Source organism: Pinus tabuliformis, chromosome 6, assembly GCF_031772625.1.
Source record: "Pinus tabuliformis cultivar Carrire ecotype Pingquan chromosome 6, CPIR1, whole genome shotgun sequence".
NCBI classification, from domain to species: Eukaryota; Viridiplantae; Streptophyta; class Pinopsida; order Pinales; family Pinaceae; genus Pinus; species Pinus tabuliformis.
The window spans coordinates 1,532,646,094-1,532,668,083 of record NC_142292.1 but is presented as its reverse complement, the minus strand read 5'-3'; the positions used below and the strand labels follow the sequence as shown (position 1 = coordinate 1,532,668,083).

Sequence of the window (21,990 nt, the reverse complement as noted above, 5' to 3'; positions counted from 1 at the left end):
GCCTCCGGGTGCACTGTTATATGTATATCCTCTGCATTATGTTCTGATTTCGGCATAAACAACCTCTGTTTTAATGGGTGACCAGATCGAGCATTTATTTATATTTTGATCTAGTGCTTGGGTTGGCACTTGGGTGATTTTGAAAGATCTGTTGTATAAAGAAAATATATAATGATCTGATGCTTGGGTAATTCTGAAGATTTGTTTACACTTGATGACCATTTGATCTTCTTGGATCCAGTCTGAAAATTAATGAAACGTGGTCCTTGAACGAAGTAGGGGGTTGTAGCTCCCTTCCAGGAGAGACTGGAAAATGAGAGAGGGTTGTAGCTCTCTGCAGGTTGCAGCCTGCGTACTGGTAAAGCACTGCACCAGTACAAAATCATTGTAAAAGAAGTTCTATTTGAAAGAATATAGAAACATATTGCAGCAGGTGGTTTTCACCCACATTGGGTTTCCACCTTATATCTGGTGTTCCTTTGTGTGACTATCTGTTTTTCACTGTTCTTGTTCATTATTATATGGTACTAACATACAAGTTAATTATCAATATCGGAAGAATAATTTAAAGCATAAATCTGGATGGTTTATTGAAAAGAACTTAATAATACTGATTCACCCCCCCCCCCCCCCCCCTCTCAGTATTATTTCCAACAATGTGGGTCCATTTGCCACCATATGTGTTTCCTCTTGGCTTTCAAGTGAAGATATGTTAACGTGAGGACAAGTCTGGAATATCGAGAGAATGAGGACAAAATAAACCCATAATTGATCAATTGAAGCAAAAGGTACAAGAATATAGCAATAAAATAATAAGAATGTGTATAACTCAAGAGGAATCAGTTAGCTAAAATCATCTAAGACATATATGAATGAGAAAGTACTAGAAGTTAATTGTAAATTAGTTTACCACTAGTTACCCGTGTTAGAATGGAATGAAAGAGCAAAGATTCAAGCAAACACATGAGAAATAAGCTAAAAATTAGTTCATCGACCTATAACCCATATGAAAGCACACATGCACATAAAATAGAAGTACCAGATAGCCATTACAACCACCATGAAAGTGCATAGGAATCAATGTCGAAAGTGAAGAGCTTCTAATTGATAATGATGCAAATCCAAGTACATGTAAAATAGGTCCATCAAAATCTAATTATGGAAGGTGGATTTCTCATATCATCTCCAACATAATCCCCTTGCCCCACCCCAACTTAGCTAAAGTCTGCCAAGAGCAAGAGCACTCAAAGCTACCCAGGTACTCGTAGCTATCTATGCTAAAATAACTCAAGTGCTTAACGCCCCTACCTTAGAGGCAAGAAGAGAAATTTATACAAATGGGTAGGTGGCTTTCCACCTTCCCAATGACTCTTAAAATTCCCCATGATCCATCACATTCTTGGTACATGGATTTTAGCATTTATCATTTTCTTAAGTATAACCAAACTTAATATTTTACAATATGACTAGAGAAATAATCAGATGAAATAGATATTGTTATTAGAAATTCCAAGGTGACTATTGTTGGTGCTACTGAACAAGGGTTGCACCATTGAATTTCTTTAATGATTTTCCATTTTCTTGTTGTTGCACTGGTTGTGAGTATATTTATCCTTCATCACAATATGCACCCCACATCTTAGTCGACATGGTGAGATACCCTATGGGTAACTATGTAAAATTGCCATAAAATGCCTTGCCTAGCTACTGCATGAATAGTCCAGCCATTGTTGTGAACTCCCTTACAAAAAGAACATGATATTCTTGCTTTATCTTCATATTGTGTTATTACAAGCATTTTAGATGTTGAATATTAGAGTTTTGAAAAATATTCTTTTAATTATTTAACTACCTTCTTAATTGTAGCCTCGGTCATACAACATCAAAAAAGAAATCACCTTTTGCAAGAAAATTCCTCAAACTATTCAATTGTAGATTTAGTCACTCTATCGAGAATTGAATTACATTTTCATGATGATAAAGATCCTCCCAGGCATTGAGGCTTAAATCAAGATATCTATATATGTCTTTCCAATGACCAGTAGAGCTTTGATACCTGAATGAATAAATGGATATTGTATGCAAACAATGAGCAATATCGAGAAATGAATCAATGCAAGAGTCCACTCTAGTCATGATTGGATACAAACCTAATCCTCGAATTCCTCAGAAAAACTTTATAAAGAATAAGCCCATTGCAAGGGCGAGTCTGCTTGAGTTTCTCCATCTAAGAAGCCCTCATGCCATGCATTTATTTGTACTCTTGATAGTATGGTTTAAGTGCTTTAACCTTCAAGATTTCTATCTTTTCCTTATGAGAATTTATATCAAATGTTTCCACTTCCTATTATTCCTAGATGTTCCATGTATCTTAACAACCTATGGTGTCATTTTTTACCATAAGTATCAAATATTCCAGATTCATAAACCTTTAGCATGCCAAGTGTGTCAGTTTAATTCAAGGTTGTATATTCATGTTTCACCAATTAAACCTGCATGGTTTGTAACAATATCTCAAATTTTGACAAAAGGTGTTAATAAAGTAGCTTTCAACGCTTAGCAAGTTTTATAACCCTTTGTGAAACTATTGAATGTTTATTGAGTCAATTCGAGAGGTGTTTTAACCCATTGAAGCCATAGCATCTTCAATAATGTCCTTATCATTTTCTTCATCTTTAGTCATGTAAAAAAATCATGGTATCTGATATGGTGTTTGTAGCTCCATTTTCTTTAGCTTTCCATAAATCAACGCATTATTTTGCAAAGATTCATTAACTAAACGAGAGCTAAGAATCTTGTATAAGCACATCCACTTATCAGACGGAAACAATTTTAAATATCCTTGATAAAAGGCACATGATATTGCGATTTTTAGTCCTTTTATAGTTGCAATGAGAAATTGTTGCATTACAGACATTAGGTTAGCCATTACAACACCAAGATGGTATAATAATTTCACATGCTTACTTAAGTGATCAAGGAGGAAATTTTTGGTTCAATACTAAGATATTTCAAATAGCTAACATGCCTCTTTGATTTCAATGGTTCTAAAAGCCCTTTCAAATTAGAACTTCTATGACGAAACATGGATCCTTTAGTGGACTTGTATGGGCCTAAAATGACCTCTGAAAAAGAAAAAATAGCCTTTTATTTCTATATAAAACAGGTTGTATGTATGGAGTCCCATACCTCTTTATTTGGGGTACTATGTGATATGAACTTTTCTTTGGAAATGAGAATTTTCAATTCTTTGCAAGCTGACTAGTGAAGGGTGAACTGTTGTGTTGAAAGCATACTTATCTAGAGGGAGTATATCGCTATCACCAAAGAGAAGGTAAAGGTATTTGAGAATCTCATCTAGAAGAAATTTACCATTTTATCTCTTATTATAGGATGAAACATTGCCACTTCAGACAAAGAGTTATAACTTCCAGAATCAGCTTTAGTATTAGAAAAAAAATCTTGAAATCTTTCACAATCTCATTGATAATATCTTTTACCCTTAGTTATGTGATGTGTACCCCGCTATTGAATACAAATTTTAACAATATATTCATAATAGTTATCTTTGTGAGATCTCAATATGATATTTTCTCCACTAAACTATCGAGATTGTGGATTGATATAAATTAGACTAATCCATCCACCTTTGGGAGAGTCTTAAAGTGTTTAAGCACCCTCATTTCCTCTTTTCTATGCTTCGGATTACCAAAAAATTTACTAAGGTACCAAAACTATAATTGTACAAATGCGACTTTTGAAGTGCTGCTTAATTCACCTAGCATTGGATGTGTGTATCTTTCACAGAGAACAACATCTTGAGAATGGAATAGATGTTGAGATAGATGTAAAAATAAACATTATGTGTTCTATGATATCCTTATCTCTTTCTAAGTATATCATAGGTTCGGGTCCATGAAGCACAGAGATGGAGCCCCATTCTCTAACCACTTCATTTTATTCAACACTAAGATTATAAGAACTAAGAATGCCACCCAAGATACAAATTGTAGTTTTAGAAAAAATTACTTGAATTTTCTCATTCTGCCTTAGTATAAGATATTCTCATATCCAATACCCTTCCTCATAAAAATTATCATCAAGACCAATATAAGATAAATTGACAATGAACTTGTCATACAATATGATTCTTGAGGGGAGTTGCAATGAAGGGAGTAAAGTTGTGACGTGATTGGGAAAAAAGGGTGCGATGTGATTAATGAGATCATAAGCTGCAATAATATGAGGTAAATCATGACGCAATGAGTGAAGATGCGAGTAATAGAAAGTCGTGATTAGGCGAATGAGGATGCAATAAGGAAACAAGAAGTCATAGTTAGGTGACCTAGGTCGTGCTATGATCAACCTAGTTGTGCTTGTGATGAAGGGATAATGCAATGTAAATAAGTTGAGTAATGAAACTTCTTGAAATGTCACATCTTCACTTCCATTTTTGTGACATCGCATCTTCACTTTCATGTTTTTTATTGAGCTTTTATTATATATGTTTATTTGCTATTAGTCACGATTTTCCTTGCTTCTTTGTGATTACTTGTTACTTGTCTAGCTTCTTTACGATTGAGTTGTTATTAGTCTTTCTTCTTTGCCATTAATTTTAGACATTATTAACTCCTTGCGATGAGGCTTAAAGATTATTGACTCCTTGCGATGGGGCACAAACACTATTGACTCCTTCTGAGAGATTCAACAAAATTTTTTTCTTCAAAGAGTTATCTTGTTGACCAAACTAAGAAACAACCTCAATTGAGATTTGGTATTTGTTAATATTTGCAAGACAAAAGTACCATATTTAGGGTTAGAAGCAAGGCTATGCAACAATGGGAATTCCTCTTGAATCAAAATAACTCTGTCTTTGAATATTTCATTTGCATCATTATCCACCTTAGCATCATCCTTCTCATATACATCGGGCTCAAAATTAATGAGAGCTACAACCAACATTGGAATATTCAGTGTATTCATCTACATCATTATAAATTTAAGGAGAAAAATCTCGGAAGGCACATTCTCATCCTTAGTAGCATATTTTCTATGACTATCCACATTCTTATCATTAATTACACCTTTTCTTGAATCATTGCATATTTTTCACTTTTGTGCATCCTTGCAACCTAACTACACGGAACTTAATAGGCTTGCTACCCCTATGTTTCCAAATGCAACAATAACTTCTAGGACATGTAAAGCACTCCCACATGGTTTGTACTCGCATTTATCAAGGAATGTGGGAGAAAAGAAATCAGATAGAACTTGCAAAACCATTTTACTTATGCCCTCCATCCTTGAAATGATTATGACAATATTTATATTATTGAAATGTATTTGAATATCTTCTTTGTAGCCACAAAAGAGCTTAAATAATGTTGGGCAATTTAGGAGGAGGAACAAAATATGAATTTCTTGCAACTATACATTTGCACCACTTTCTTTCATAAAAAATTTAGATAAGATTATATAAAATATTTTTTATCATTCTAAGCCCTGATTACACTTCACTACAATTAAAATCATTGTAAGAGTGATTTACAATTTTATGCTCCTACTTGGACTCTCCAACATTATTCGATGAAGATTCTTGAGGAGTGTAATCAACATTGTTAAATGATGGTCGAAACTACCCTGTATTTCTGTAAAGATTTGTTTCTTACAACTTTCTTGATTAACTAGGGGCACAATTTTGTTCAAGACAATATTCTCAACCATTTTCCAATCCCCATTTCCTACATTTTGTTTGTAACAATGTTGACTAGATTAAACTTTCCAACCTTTATTTTCTTATTCACATACTTTGATTGGATCTAATCATTATTATTTTTCATGTCAAGTGATTTGAGATATCCACAAATGCCAAAATCACAACCCTTTCAAAATATGTCCTATATTTGAATAGCTCCTTTTTCCTGAACTGTAAGTATTCAAATCACCTAGAAACAAATCACAATTTGCCTTGATGCATCCTCTCAAAATTCCAAAGAAAATTCCTCGCCATTCTTGATTTTAAAAAGGCCTCATTTTTGATAGCTTGGGGTATATATCCACTCTTCCTATAAACATTAGTGTTCTTAGTTGGCCTCTCCACTTTTCACCAATCTCAATAATATTTGCTCAATGGAGTAAATGATGTTTCCTTGTAATGGGAATGGAAAAAATTTCTTAATTTTAAAAGGAAGAATCATGGCTAGCTTATGTGATGCTCAGAGGAATGAAAACAAGAGCAACTAATCCATATCTATTTGTTCCCTCTAGGTCATTTCAATAGAGCATATGCTCGTCAGGATAGCTACAAGAAAAATTGTTGCAAAGCCACGAACTAACATTAATTCCATGAAATATGTTGGGTGAGCAACAACCCACTGCATCATGAGAAATATTACAACCAAGTAACCAAAATAAAATTACCTAAAAAAAGAGATTAGAAAAGCATTCTTTCAAAGGATGTATGATTTCCATCTTTAATAAATATTCTACTGTGTAAATTTCGCTGAGTTAAAGGGGTTATTGCTTGATCAATTCTTAACAAGGATTCATCCAAGGAATGCATCTTGTGATTATTGTACCACTTTAAAGAGTATGACTAAGTAACACAATAGAGAACACCATGAAAACTTGTAAAAGAATGGGGGGATCCAAAATTTTCAATGTACAGGGTGAAAATTTTGGGGCATGTTGTAGTAGCTACAACAATTGGAAAATCACTAGTGGAATCCAACATCTCTTCCCTCGTCCCTTCAAAATATAAATTATTGAAAATGATGTGAGATCGCTTTGAGCTACTTGACCATCTATAGATGTGCCATCCATCTATCTCACATTTAGGTCATGTTAATCGTTACACACCAAACTAATAGTTCACACTCATGAGTCCTTGATGATGACACAAATAACATAATGGAGGGTTTATTATATTGAAAACCTAACGTGAGTTTCTGGTGTTTCTCCACTACCAGCAAGCATCCATAGCCCTGATAGAGTAACTTAATAAATCAAAAGCATTTCTTTTATTCTAGTGAGCTTCCACAACCACAAAGAAGTTTCTATCTTCACCTATCTGCATACGACGCTGTTGTAGCAGCTACAACCACCCTACAAATTTTTTCCTTCGCTTCGTTTTGGAGCCTTCCTTCTAAAATATTAGCAGCTTGTCTTGCACTACCCATGTACTTGAGCTTTCGTCAAGTTTATATTTTGTTGTACAACTTGTGTTATCTTATTTTATTTGCTGATTAGGTACAAGATGACCTCCCCGTGACTTGGTAACAATTTGGTTCTTGCACTACCTTGGAAATCTGCACAGTCCTAAAGGGAAACCAACCTTGCTCTCAGGAAATGCGTAGTTCAACCCGACATTTAGATTTGGCTCTTGTAATATTCCTAATTAGCCATGGCTAATTGGAATATTCGATTTTGTTCGATTTTTGCCTGCTATAGTTATTTGTAAATAAAAAGTGAGGAAGGGGGACATAACTCACTTTTAGAATAAAAAGTCACTTCCTAGTAGCACAACGTTGTGACTTAAAGGGGAGCCAAGGGGGCCAAAAGGGGACGCAGAAATGGAGCCCACACAGACACATGGAGGAACTGCGCAGGAGGAAAGGAACACGTGGCAAGAGGGGAATCACAAAGGAGGAGGTGAGCCTTGGGATTAAGAGAGGCAAAGACTATAAAAGAGAAAGGATCCCCCTCATTTTGATCATTCCGGTTATGAGCATTTGTGATAGTCATTTCGACTTAGAGCACGCTGGCTGTTTAGCTAGTCTACAGCACTGTTTAGTGCATTGAGTGTCTCCGTTTGGAGATCTCACCCTTAGCCCCGGGGGACTTCGAGTGCCTGCTTGGGCAAGGTATTTCCATTGGCATTCTAGCAGTAGTTTCATCGACATTTCAACAGCAGTTTCATCAGCGTCTTTGAGGAACTGCGTAGAACCCCAAGGGGTTGATTTTCGGGGGTCAGCCATTTCAGAAAATCTTTCTAGGTTTTTCTGGGTTTCTTGAGTAGAGTCTGATTCCAGAGTTTTAGCCTTTTCTGAGGAGGGGAGCAGCCCCAAATCCTCATTCGATTTCCAGCAGCAGCAGCAACACGGCAGTTTTCCAGTAGCTGGGACGTAAATCAGTGTGAGGCCATTCCTTTGTTATTCTGAGTGTATTTCTTCACTTGCCTTGTGCAAGTCGAGGTGCCATCCTTCTGATCACCTCTGTACTCATTCCTTTACTCAGCATAATAAAATGGCTTAGCATTTCTCACTGCATTTCATGTGTATTTGTTTATATTTCGTATGTTCATTATTGTTGCTTCACTACTATTATATCTCTGTCATTATATCTCTGTTATTTTCTCGGCTACTATACCACTTGTGCATTTTCCTGGTTGAGATTTTGCTGGGGTTTGAGGAATATTCCGGGTTAGGGATACTACATCGGTATCAAAGCATAGATCTGGCTCAGCCTGTGGAGCTAGCAATCTATGACACCGGGGGAAAAATCCTATATCTATTACAAAGGTTAGAGATACAGAGACACTGGGCATAGGTTGGAGAACACTTAGGAAGAGGGACACTGTGTTCTGGTGGTGGATGCAGAACAGGGGGAGCTTGTGGTGGGTGCGGAGCAGGAGGATCCGATGGTAGATGATGATGGGAAGAGATTTGCAGATATGCTCCTCAAACCCGTGCAGGATCTGTCAAGGGAGATTGAGGTGATGGGGCAAAGATTCACGGCAGTAAAAGCCAAACAGCGCGAGAGCCCATGGGTTTTTCAGGTTGGTGAGGGATCGAGCGCATCCCACCATTTGCCAGAGCAGCGTGATACTGTGAAGCAGGTGGCCTCACATGCTCCTACATGCTCTACCATGCCCACTTTCTTAAGAGCCGACACGGGGCTGTAGCCCAGCAGGAGGCAGAGTCCGGACATATGGGCGATTATTTTGTAGAGTACCAGGCCTATGGGCAAGAGTTCAGGGAAGCCCTTTCATTCAGAGATTTTGTTTAGCTCCAGCAGGATAGTGGACCTTGCGACCATCACAGAGGGTACCGACATTACCATTATGGTGACACCCACCGTGTAGTGAGTAGATTCCATTTTCCTACGTTTGATGGTTCATCAAACAGTTCGGCAAATTCTTGGGTGGAGAAGCTGGACATTTATTTCCACCTTAACCAGATGTCGGAGACAGAGGCCATCAAGGTGGCAACATTGCATTTGGATGGTGATTCCCAGGATTGGTGGTTTCATGGGATGGTTACACTAGGGCACTCCATAGTGATGACATATTCCGAGTTTACCAGGAGACTGATGGAGCGATTTGATCGGAGGGATCCAGAGAAGCATTTTGTTGAGCTGACAAGGCTCAAACAGATAGGGAGCCCAAAGACCTACATTGCAGATTTCTTGAGGGTATCTGTGATGGTGCCAGACCTATGCATGGCACGGAGGGTCTATATGTATGTTGAGGGGTTAGCAAAGCCACTTCGGGGTTTAGTCCGATCCACTAGACTAGCCACACTCCAGGACACTATCAGCAGGACCCGGGACTTACAGGATGTCTTACCCAGGACCCAGACACCTTACCCCCAGAGACAGACTTTCCAGTCTAAGGGGAAGGATGTGAGGATTCCACCTCCAAAGGGGAATCCAGGATGAGTACAGCTTGACGATGATGCCAGGAGGGAGCTGAAGAAGAAGCGGTTGTGCTTCACTTGTCAGGAGCCATGGGCACCAGGACATAGATGTGCTGCTGGAAAAGCACATTTTATTGAGGTCTTCTCTGAGAGAAATGGAGAGGAGGATGACGAGGATGATGTGGAGGCAGGAGATAGCCATGCCGTACAGGGTCCTTTGCCACCACCACCACCAGCAACAGGTGGTGCATCTTTTGCACTCACTGGAGGGGCCCTTGCTGCATTGCGAGGAGTTCCCAAGTATCTGACGCTATGCGTACGAGGGACAGTACATGGCCAGAGAGTATTAGTTTTGGCTGACAGTGGGGTGACCCACAACTTCATCAATGCCCAAATGGTTGAGTGGAGAGGTATATAGAAAGAGAGCTTCGATAGGTTTTCAGTCTTGGTCCCAGGAGATTAGACCATGACGTGTGCTCGTTATGTTCCAGAGCTTTCAGTGACGATGGGCACCTACACATTGACTGACCACTTTTTCATGGTCAATATTCTGGACACCAACATGATACTAGGTGTTCAGTGGCTTATCACTCTAGGGAAGGTCACGACAGATTGGAAGACCCTGGAGATGGAGTGGGATGATGAGAAGACAAGGAGGCATGAGAAGATACAGGGACAGCACACATATCCGCCTCAGACTGTTTTGGCTCATCGGATGGAGGCAATCTTCCAAAAGGGAGACATAGAGTGGGCAGTGGAGCTGCGTCCATTAGAGGCAAGGACTACAGGGCAGACGGTACACCTAGAGATACAGTCTATCCTTGATCAGTATGCCATAATGTTTGGGGAGATTCCACTAGGACAGCCACCAGATCGGGGGTTTGAGCACACCATCGAGCTTGAGCAGGGCATACAGGCCATGATTACCACCCCCTATAAGCACCCCAAGGCCTATCGGGATGAGATTGAGCGGGCTATCTAGGAGTTGTTGGCTCTTGGGCATATCTGACTGAGCACGAGTCCTTTTGCTTCTTTTGTGGTGTTAGTGAAGAAGGACGGTACATTGAGGATGTGCATTGACTACAGGGCCCTGAACAAGAAGACCTTGAAGAACAGGTACCCCATACCCAGGATCGATGAGTTGATGGACGAGTTGAGAGGGGACCATTACTTCTCAAAGATTGATTTGAGATCTGGGTACCATCAGATTCACGTGAGGGAGCATGACATTCCCAAGACCACCTTCAGGTGTCACTATGGGCACTTTGAGTTCTTGGTGATGCCTTTTGGGCTAACCAACACCCCAGCTACATTTCAGTCTTGCATGAATCACATCTTCCGTAGTCACTTGAGGAAGTTTGTGTTGGTATTCTTCGATGATATTCTCATTTACAGCAGGACTTGGGAGGAGCATCTCCAGCACATTGAGACAGTCTTGCATATCTTATAGGAGTAGCAGTTCTATGCTAAACTCTCCAAGTGTGAGTTTGGGTTGACAGAGATGTTGTATCTGGGACACATCATAAGGGTGGACAGAGTGAGGGTCCACGAGGAGAAGATCAGGGCCATCAAAGAATGGCCAGAGCCAAGAAACGTGACGGAACTTCGAGGATTCATTGGCATTTATACTTACTACCGGAAGTTCGTCAAAGGTTTCTCACTGCTTGCTGCACCCCTGACAGATTTGACGAGGAAGGGGGCTTTCAGTTGGTCGGATACAACACAACGAGCCTTTAATATGCTCAAGGAGGTTATGAGAAGCTTCCCAATGCTTGCATTGCCAGATTTCACGCAACCATTTGTTTTGGAGTGTGACGCATCGGGAGAGGGGATAGGTGTAGTATTGATGCAGGGAGGTCACCCTATAGCCTTTGAGAGCCGGAAGCTCCTTCCGCACAAGAGGTTGTATTCCATATACGACAAGGAGATGCTGGCCATCATGCATGCATTGGCTAAGTACCGGCAGTATTTGGTGGGTAACAGGTTCAGGGTGAGGACTGATCACAACAGCCTCAAGTTCTTTTTGGAGCAGAAGCAGCTACAGGAGAGGCAGCAGAAGTGGATCAGTAAGATCCAAGCATATGACTTTGACATTGAGTATGTCAAGGGTAAGAACAATGTGGTAGCAGATGCCCTTTCACGTAGACCAGCCACGTTGTCTCTTATGAGCTTGGATACAGATTGGAGGGCTCAACTCTTAGTAGAGTACTCCAAGGACAGGTTTGCATGTGAGGTTCTGGATGGGCAGGTGGCAGATGACAGGTACAGGGTGGTCGATGAGATCATCTATTACAGGGACCGGATCTTCTTGACTGAGGGGTCTCAGCTCAAGAAGAAGATACTCCAGGCATCACATGATTCACCTTTGGCAGGACATCAGGGGTTTACCAAAACCTACAGGGCCATTAGAGAGAGGTTCTCATGGAAGGGCCTCAAGGAGGACATACTCCAGCACATCTGGGAGTGCGATGTTTGCCAGAGGAACAAGGGAGAGATGAGCCATCCCGCGGGTTTATTGCAGCCTCTTCCCATTTCGGAGGGGAAATGGGAGAGTATTTCGATGGACTTCATCACAGGGTTGCCCATGGTACAGGGCAAGGATTGTATCTTTGTCGTCGTTGATCGACTGACAAAGTACACACATTTTTTTGCCATATCCACACACTATACAGCAGCACAAGTGGCCAAGCTGTTCTTCAGACAGATCTTCAGGCTACATGGTCTTCCTAAGACCATCGTCAGTGACAGGGACAACCGTTTCATGGGGGGGTTTTGGCAGGAGTTTTTCTGGTTGGTGGGGACGGAGTTGACACCGAGTACCAGTTATCACCCACAGATGGATGGGCAGACATAGATAGTTAACAAGTGGCTGGAGGGATACTTGCGTAACTATGTCAGTGGGCAGCAACAAGCATGGCTGAAATGGCTGCATCTGGGGGAGTACTGCTACAATACTTCACATCACATGTCCATTGGTATGTCGCCATTCTAAGCCTTATATGGGTATCATCCTTTATCTTTTGTTGACGTGATGTTTGGTGATAGCAGGGCTCCTAGAGCCAAGATTTGGATCCAAGAGAGTCAGGATATCCTCCGAGCTCTCAAGGATAACATGGCTACAACACAGAACCAACAGAAGCTGTATGCCGACAGGGGTCAGGTGGAGAGGCAGTTCGAGGTAGGGGACATGGTCTACCTGTGATTACAGCCATACCGACAGTCATCACTAAAGCAGAAGGGGGCTGAGAAGCTCAAGCCCCACTTAAATGGGCCATACAGGGTGATACACAGGATTGGACAGGTTGCATATGAATTGGAGTTGCCCCAAGGCAACAAGATTCATAACATTTTTCATGTATCATGCCTGAAGAAGGCATTGGGGCAGCAGGTGACAGTGACAGATGAGCTACCACCCATGGATGATGAGGGGCATTTGGTATTGCAGCCGGAGGTTATCATTGATACCAGGGAGAGGCAGCTGCGAAGCAGGACGACTCGGGAATTCTTGGTGAGGTGGAAGAATTTGCCGGATGAGGATGCCATTTGGGAGAGTGAGCAGATCTTACAGCATCCATCACTTCAGTTGCTTGAGGACAAGCAACATTTTGTCGGGGGAGACTGTAATATTCATAATTATCCATGGCTAATTGGAATATTCGATTTTATTCAATTTTTGCCTTCTATAGTTATTTGTAAATAAAAATTGAGGAAGGGGGACATAACTCACTTTTAGAATAAAAAAGTCACTTCCTAGTAGCACAATGTTGTGACTTAAAGGGGAGCCAAGGGGGCCAAAAGGGGACACAGAAATGGAGCCCACGCAGACACATGGAGGAACTGTGCATGAGGAAAGGAACACGTGGCAAGAGGGGAATCACACAGGAGGAGGTGAGCCTTGGGATTAAGAGAGGCAAAGGCTATAAAAGAGAAAGGAGCCCCCTCATTTTGATCATTCCAGTTATGAGCATTTGTGATAGTCATTTCGACTTAGAGCACGCTAGCTGTTTAGCTAGTCTGCAACATTGTTTAGTGCATTGAGTGTCTCCATTTGGAGATCTCACCCTTAGCCCTGGGGGACTTCGAGTGTCTGCTCGGGTAAGGTATTTCCATTGGCATTCCAGCAGTAGTTTCATCAGCATTTCAGCAGCAGTTTCATCAGCGTCTTTGAGGAACTGCGCAAAACCCCAAGGGGGTGATTTTCAGGGGTCAGCCATTTCAGAAAAGCTTTCTGGGTTTTTCTGGGTTTCTTGAGTAGAGTCCGATTCCAGAGTTTCAGCCTTTTCTGAGGAGGGGAGCAGCCCCAAATCCTCATTCGATTTCTAGTAGCAGCAGCAGCACGACAGTTTTCCAGCAGCTGGGACGCAGATCAGTGTGAGGCCATTCCTTTGTTATTCTGAGTGTATTTCTTCATTTGCCTTGTGCAAGTCGAGGTGCCGTCCTTCTGATCACCTTTGTACTCATTCCTTTACTCAGTATAATAAAATGGCTCAGCATTTGTCGTTGCATTTCGTGTGTATCTGTTTATATTTCATATGTTCATTATTGTTGCTACACTACTATTATATCTCTATGATTTTCTCGGCTACTATACCACTTGTGCATTTTCCTGGTTGAGATTTTGCTGGGGTTTGAGGAATATTCCGAGTTAGGGATACTATAGCTCTAGAAATGCACAGACCCAACTAGCAACTTGTCTTCAGTTGGGAAACTGCACAGAGCATGAGAGGTAATCAGAGCCACTCAGTGCAGGAACTGTGTAGAAGCATTCCCTCATCTGTTGCATGATGTATGTACTGACAGGTTTCCTGATTCCCCCCCCAAGAACTATGAAATTTCTCCTTGCATGCATGGAAGCCCTTCCCGAAAAAAGAATAAAAAGAAAAAAGTGAAAAAGCATCCCTTAAAAATAGGGATATATTTTTAGCAGTGGGAGTTACACTGTATCTTTTTTTAGAAACTACCACCACTTGTCACTTTTTCCTAGATTTTTGGCCTATGGGTCATAAACCATAAAATTATAAAATCTATTTAATGGATGTGACCCTAGCTCATTCTCACATTTGATCTTGGAGCTCTAGCATTCTCAAGGCATCTAGGAACTTTTCCGAGTAAGTCTTGCTTTTCTAGTCTTTTGTTGCTTTTCCTGTCATTTTTGTTTGCATGGCTTCTGAGTGTGTTGTTTTTCCCATTTTATTGAATGAACACTAGCATTTTGATTTTTTTTTATCTTGTAGAGGTGTTTTTTAAAGTTTTTCATTGCCTTTCCTTAGCATTGCATCCATAACCCATTTTTTGCACTAACAGTCATTAGTGTGACGAATCTCCCCATAAGCTTCATTGTTTGTCTGTTTGACTAATTCCTACCTTTTTTTTATTGCATGCATTACCATTCACTTAGATTTTCACCATCCTTTGCTCACACATCCATATCTACTCGTTTTCAAGTTGCCCTAGGGTAGAACTGGGCTGCCTTGGCCTAGATCTAGCTCTGCCCTGCATGCACTGCACATTTTTGGATCTCAAGGCTCTACCCTGGATCCAAGAATTGCACAAAGGTTGTTAGTCATTGACTCCAACCGTGCACTACATAGTTCCAGAAGCCAGTCCCAGAGCGTTGCCCACTGGGATTGCGCAATGCACAGTCCTAGCCAACATTAAAGCCAGACTTAACTGTGCATTGTTTAGTTCCAGTCACTAGTCAATCAGACTAGACTGTGCATTGCATAGTTCCAGTCATCAGTCACCTCCCAGTGGCAGCTAGGACTGAACAATGCGCACATCAAACTGATAGTCAGTCTCTCCGAGAGTCACAACTGCACAATATTACCCATCAGTTACCCAGTTTGTTGCATGATCGGTCATTGAAGTGATTTTTGATGTTAAGCTGACATTTGCATGCCATGAGTGTCCTCTCTGTCTCCAGGTACAACAGTTGTTGAACAACTTCTCAGCAATATAGGAAACATGGTTTCCAAGAGAGTTGGATCAAAGGACATAGTTGAGAGCAGTATTGGAGATGTAGTTGAATAGGTTTCCATGAGCTTGCCAGTCTATGCAGACACACAACTGTTCATAGAGAAGGAAATGAATATTATATGGCAGGAAACAGAGGACATATTTGCAGGCAATTTCAAGGAAGATATGGAATATCGACAGGTCTAAGTCAACTTCCACAATTCAAGCTTGTACAAGGTTGCATGTAGGTACCCCGCCTTCCCATGTGCGGATATCATTCAGTGGATTGTCTCACATACCGATCCCGACATGATGACATTGAGAAGTTCCAGTGGAACACAACTTGTTGCCTTAAGGATGGAAAATTATCATTAGATGTATCACTTACCATAGCTAGTGAAATGCATGGATGCACTCTTTTATACTCCCAACAACATGTGAATACTAGAGACATCTTGAAGCATTGGGTAAGAGAGCTGTCGAAGTTCAGGATAACACCCAATCAGGTTTACAAGACAAAGTTACTCAGGAAGTCCTACCAAGTCTTGATCATCTTTGCATGTCGTTCGTACAGTTAAGAGAGCATGGGGACATTTCTGCAAAGTTGGGTGATTGTGTTGGATCAGTTGGAAAATGAAGCAAGGCCATTCCACTTGTATGATATGTTGGCTCTTCAATTGAAATTGCATGTGTCTAATGCCCGAAGTCCACCCAAGGATCAACAAGCGAGATTTTACATGTCTGTGTACCTGCTTGATGCAATTTGTACCCAATAGTAGTTTCCTGGCATGGGTTGGACATGGACACCATTAGATGATGTTGTGAATATTTATTGCAAATCTCTCTCTGAGTACAACTATCGAGGAGTCATGGTGAGGCTCTCTAACTACTTCATCACCCTAGTTTACAAGATGATATTCGAACAAGATCCACCTTGCATGGCATAAGAAGCGATGCATGCTTTGTTTAACATTGCATATTGGTATGCCTCACCTGGTGGCACCTTCATCAGGATGTTTGGCGGAGAGAAGCTTCCACATGTGCTACCAAGGTTTTCCATGGATAATTTGGTCATGCAAGAGGTTGCATATCACATCTCCATAGGGTTATCAGCAGGACTTCATAGGAGGAAGAAGGAACTATGGCCTGCTCTTCCTTTGTGGATTAGATTGTATGAGATCCAAAGCTTAAAGGATGAAGATGTCGAGGCTGAGGACTTGAAGTAGTTTGAGTTTTTCACAAAGAGTTTCAATCCATATGATACCCACTACATATGCAAGAACCACTGTGTGAAGATGTATTTTCCATGGATCCACAGGGTATGTCATTAGCTAGAGGAGGACCCTTGGAGGTATTTCTATAAATCCTCTAAACTCATTGAACCGGTCCGCATGGCTATGGAATGGAAAGCAGCTCTACAGGAAACAACACCATAGGAAGCAACAACAATAGTAGTAGTGAGCAACAAACTGGCACAAGACAAAGGCAAGAGGAAGATTGTCGAAAGCGCAGAGGTTTAGCAAAGCTACAAATTCATAAAATATCCTCTTGTTGAGAAAGTAGCTTTGTAGATAGAGGTGAAGAGGGGACAATGTGAAAGGAGAGTAGAAAGGAGGAAGAGAGAAAAGCAAAGGATGGAGGATGTAGAGAGAAATTTGCAGGAAATGAAGAAGAAGTTGAAAGAAGAGCAGGAGCTAAGAACGAGAGAGAGGGAAGAAAAGAAAAAACAAGAACAGGAGGAAAGGCAAGGTGCAATGATAGAGCAAACTACACCTATACAGGTTGAGGAGTCAGCGCAGCCAGGTTGAATAAGAGGGTGAGTAGGTGAAGGTTCGTGAACTTACTCAGCAGATTGAGCAGATGGTTGAAACAATGAACATGGAGTTGGAATAGGAGCCATAGGACCAAGACACCAACCTCATGCTGAGAGAATCCGAGGTCAAACCTCAATCTCTGCCACCTCAAAATTCAGAACTGGTCCCTAGCGAGTAAGGAGAGGTTTTCCTCCTTGATGATGATTCAATGATGGATGTGTACAATATGTCATTTGATGAGTCACGACAAAGGATAGTATAGGCACAAAGAAAGCAACTCCCGGATGATCATGCGTCACCTGCACACATAGAGGAAAGGGTGATTGTGTCAGATGTTAGAAGACATACAACTGCCATGGTTGATGCTTCTAAGGCTTATGAAAAAGCCACGAGTTCAACAATCAACTTCTTGTTAGCAGAGAATGATCAGATGGAAAAGGACTTATATGAGGCCAGGAAGAGGACATAACAAACCACAAGATCTGATATGGAAGAGATGAGAAATGTGATACTTGTTGAAGTATCGGCTCTTGAGACCACCCTGCAGAAACTGTGTGATAGATTTGTCACCATGCATAAGGAAGTTGTCCATCTATATGGTTTTCAGCAACAGTGCGTGAAGATTGTCCAAACTCTCAAAGGCATCCATGTTACTATTTGTGCATGTAAAAGAATGGAAAATGAGGTACAAGGGAGCCTTGCTTTACTTACACAAGATAATGAAGCTGCAGAAAGATCTAGACAAAGCACAGATTTAGATGTTGATCCGAAACTATGAGCAACTTCCTCCACTCATCACTAGAATTGAGGCTTCCTATGCTCGATTGTTTAAGAGTTTGGATGTCATAGTGAAGAGACACATGATCCCTTCAATTGGATCTCTCACACAAGCCATGAAGAAGAACCAATTCCTACTGGAGGTCGACAGGTACATGGAGCAGTTGATGCGAGAGGCCACCAATGATGACTTGCAGCTGAGCGCAGAAAGCATGCATAAGTACATCGGTGATCCAGCCACACTCAGGAAAATGTTGCACATGCTCCAAGATGATTTGGACAGAGGTTCTAGAACCATATACCCAAAAGCCATGAAGGAAAGAGTCCATTTTCAGAAAGACGTCACCAAACAGTACGGGGACACCATAACATAGTACCAAGCTCAGTATCAATTCGTCACCAAATACCATCAAGAGGATGTTGTCGAGTTGGTCTTTCCCCAAGCTTCTGAGTGATGTTGTTTGTCCCCTTAGGCTGACTCATGCATATTTTTCCCCACATGGGTATATGTGGAATTGTATTATTATTTGTAGATATATTGTAAGTGAAATTTGAAGTGTCATTAGTGGAATGTGAATAGTCACTATGTAATGTGAAGAGTCATGAGGGTAGTCAAAGAGTCAAAGGGGAATGTCAAGGGTCACCCGACCCTTTGTTATTTATAGAACCTCATAACTCATAGTAGAGTCTTTTGGGAGCCAATGTTTTGGCTAGGAATTGCTTAGAGAAGGGTTGGAGAGTATTGTGATGAGCCTTGGCTTCTCCACAGTGTAGAGAAAGTACATCTCTATGGATGAGTAGGTGGTGTTGATTGTAATGTTCCACTATTGGGGCTAGTGGCTGTCAATGGTGTATGTATGAATGGAACTTTCCCTTAATAATATAACTGAACCAACACGTTTTCGTGCATATGTTGTTATTATAGTTCGACTATTCTAGTTACTTTATCAATGTATGTTATTTAAATTACGCATTTGTGTATGAACTATTTTGTATGTGATTGCATGAATATTTTTGAAGACGTGTTGTTTTGTTAACCCGTCACTTTGGATTGTGGACTATTCCGCTTCTAGCTTGTGATGTCATTCTACTCGTGTGTTCCTTTAAGGCTGTGTACTATTACAGGCTTCTAATGGACACACTTCCTTTTCCCCTCCGTGTGTAAGAACCCCCATGCATCTCACTTGACTCGCTGCAAGGTCACACACTTGCTTCCGACAAAGTTATCATACTTACCTTTGCGCACTACCGCGGTCAAGGCACTACTTTACTACCCACCACTAGGACTCCTACTCCAAATGATCTGAGGTCTAGTTGGGACTTCTTACTGAGGAGATCCCCTAAGATGTTGGAGGGTCCAACACCGTTAACATAAGCCTTTTTATGATGCCTTTATGCTTTTATTTTCTTTGTATTTATTCATTTTTTCAATTTTCATTGTTTAGGCATTCATTACACTAATGTGGACAAGAGATCCTAACTTATTTTATGGGAAAGAGAGGTTGTTTTGTTATTTTACATAAACTAAATATTTTTTGACTTATGGTTTCCATCATGCCATATATCCACATCACTATTCAAACTCATAGGTGGATGGTAAAAACACAAAATCAGATATTTAGGACCAAACCGAAAACAAAATTTAGGTTATGGGTATAGGTGTTATGACTTATCAAATGAAGCAAATGAAAGATATAATGAAAAATGAAAGTAAATTTTAGTTAAATTTTTTCAATAAATTGTAGAAGAAAATTTTGGAGGGAAATACATGAAACAAAATTTTTGGAGGGAAAATTATCGGAGAAAAAATTTATAGGGAAAATTTGGAGGGAAAATTTCATTCTTTAAGCTATATATTATCATTAGGAGAGAGTGAATTTGTAACATTCATGTTGGGGTTTTTTCTTATCGATAGTGTACAAAAAGAAATCAATTTAGATTGTGGATGACAAACAACCTCAACAATAAAAATGGTTGTTTGATCTTTCCTTCATAATCTTCAACCTGCCCTCATGCAATCGTCACTATATCCGAATAGTTGTAACATCGTTGTTTCTTTATGTTTTAAAGGTCAAGATTGTTTTCATAATTATCAACATATAGCTCCAATACAAGAACCCCAATATATTGTAGATGGTGAGGAGAAACCAGGTAGCTGGGGTGACACTAGTGCGAGAGCCTCCAGTCATCTCTGGTCATGTTGCAGTACCAAGCTTCCATGACAGAAGTTGCCTACATGGCATAAAATTCCATTAAATACTGGACAGAGCAGAAGAGTAGTTACGAATCTAAAGGAATATGTATTCCTTCAATATCTTGGCCCAACTGTTGGCCGTGAATGGACAAACAGATGAATATAAAAGCAATTCTTATGATTACTACTCACTTCTTGCTAGGAACAATTGCAAGTGTTGCATGGCATGAGGGTTCACACTGGGAAGTATACATTGATTTTTGGTCTTTTGTAACATTTCCGATCATGTTTTTTTCTCCCCAAATCCCTTTATCCTATTGCATCCTCAAGGAATACTTTAGAAAAGAGAAGCTTTTCCTAATAAAGAATTCGGTAAACTAGAAACATTGGCAAACAAAATTGACGTATATCTAACAAAACGTTGCCAAAAGTTTTATAGGATTGTGAAAGAAAACACCAATTATGTTATAAAGAAATGTATAGAATCTTCAAACTTAGAAAGAAAAAATAATATTTTCTTATTTTTGATTTACGACCATTCTAAAGATTGGCCAAGGTTTCTAGTTAGAATAATTCCCCTAAGAGTTTAGGGTGAAACCCTAACCAACAATCGATTATAACAGACGGAGGAAGCTGTAAGGGATTATTGCAAAGGATCTTGTATCGATCTCTGCAATAAGACTGTATCATACGTATTTATTTGTTGTATACTTTTTATTTAGAAGTTGGTTTCTATTGTTTTATTTCATTAAAAAAAGGAGTAAAGTGTTTGGACTCATTGCTAAGGTAAGATATCCAAGACTGAAAGAGATTTACAATTAAATGAAGATATTTACCTCCCTACAGGAAATTTCAGCTTTCGAGGTGGCTTCTCTTTCAGCTACTTCATGCTCTTGTTCCTCAATGTAACTCTGCATCTCCCTCTCCTTCATAATCTTGTCCTGAATATCATCTTTCAGAGCTTCTGTCAGCTCCTTTACAAACTTATCCACCATGGCCTTGATGCGCAGCTACATTGCTTACAAATATTTGAACCCTAAACCTTCCTCTTTCCTTCATCTAATCTGAAAATCCCAGCGCACCATGCCACATGTGTCCTCGAGGAAGACTGGCTCAATGGAAAAAATGTGGAAGCCAAACCCTAATGCCCCTTCTGGGATATTTCATATTCGCAGCTCATTTTCCCTATGGACGTTGCTTGATACCTCTGTACAAATTCCTCCTCTTCCTCCTACTGCTATTAGTTGAGCACTTTTCAAAATCCTTGAAAGGAGGAATGTCGAAATCCTTCAAAGCAGGAATCGCCTCATTTTCATCATCTACAAAACCTATCCAAAGTAAAAATAGAGGAAAAAAAACCCTAGGAAGCAATAGCAATTTCTTAAATACCGAGAGATCGCTAATAGTGGCAGTTCACCTAAAGAAAATTCATGCTTGGATTTGAAAAAATTATTGTTGGGCGTATTCTTCTCCTTGTATGCCTCGTTGAAGCTGCCCCATTTATTGAAGGGTTCCCACACTACTCTACCAATGATGCACAAGTCAGTGAACATATCAAAATCGGGCCATAAATCCCTCGGAGTTATACATCGATATCTGTTGGCGGGAATGAAAT

At 40.3% G+C, this 21,990-nt stretch overlaps 1 pseudogene; it reads right to left on the bottom strand.

Moving 5' to 3' along the window:
* Positions 1 to 3,480: 3,480 nt before the first annotated feature.
* Positions 3,481 to 21,370, bottom strand: LOC149264570 (mannosyl-oligosaccharide 1,2-alpha-mannosidase MNS3-like; annotated as a pseudogene).
* Positions 21,371 to 21,990: the final 620 nt, after the last annotated feature.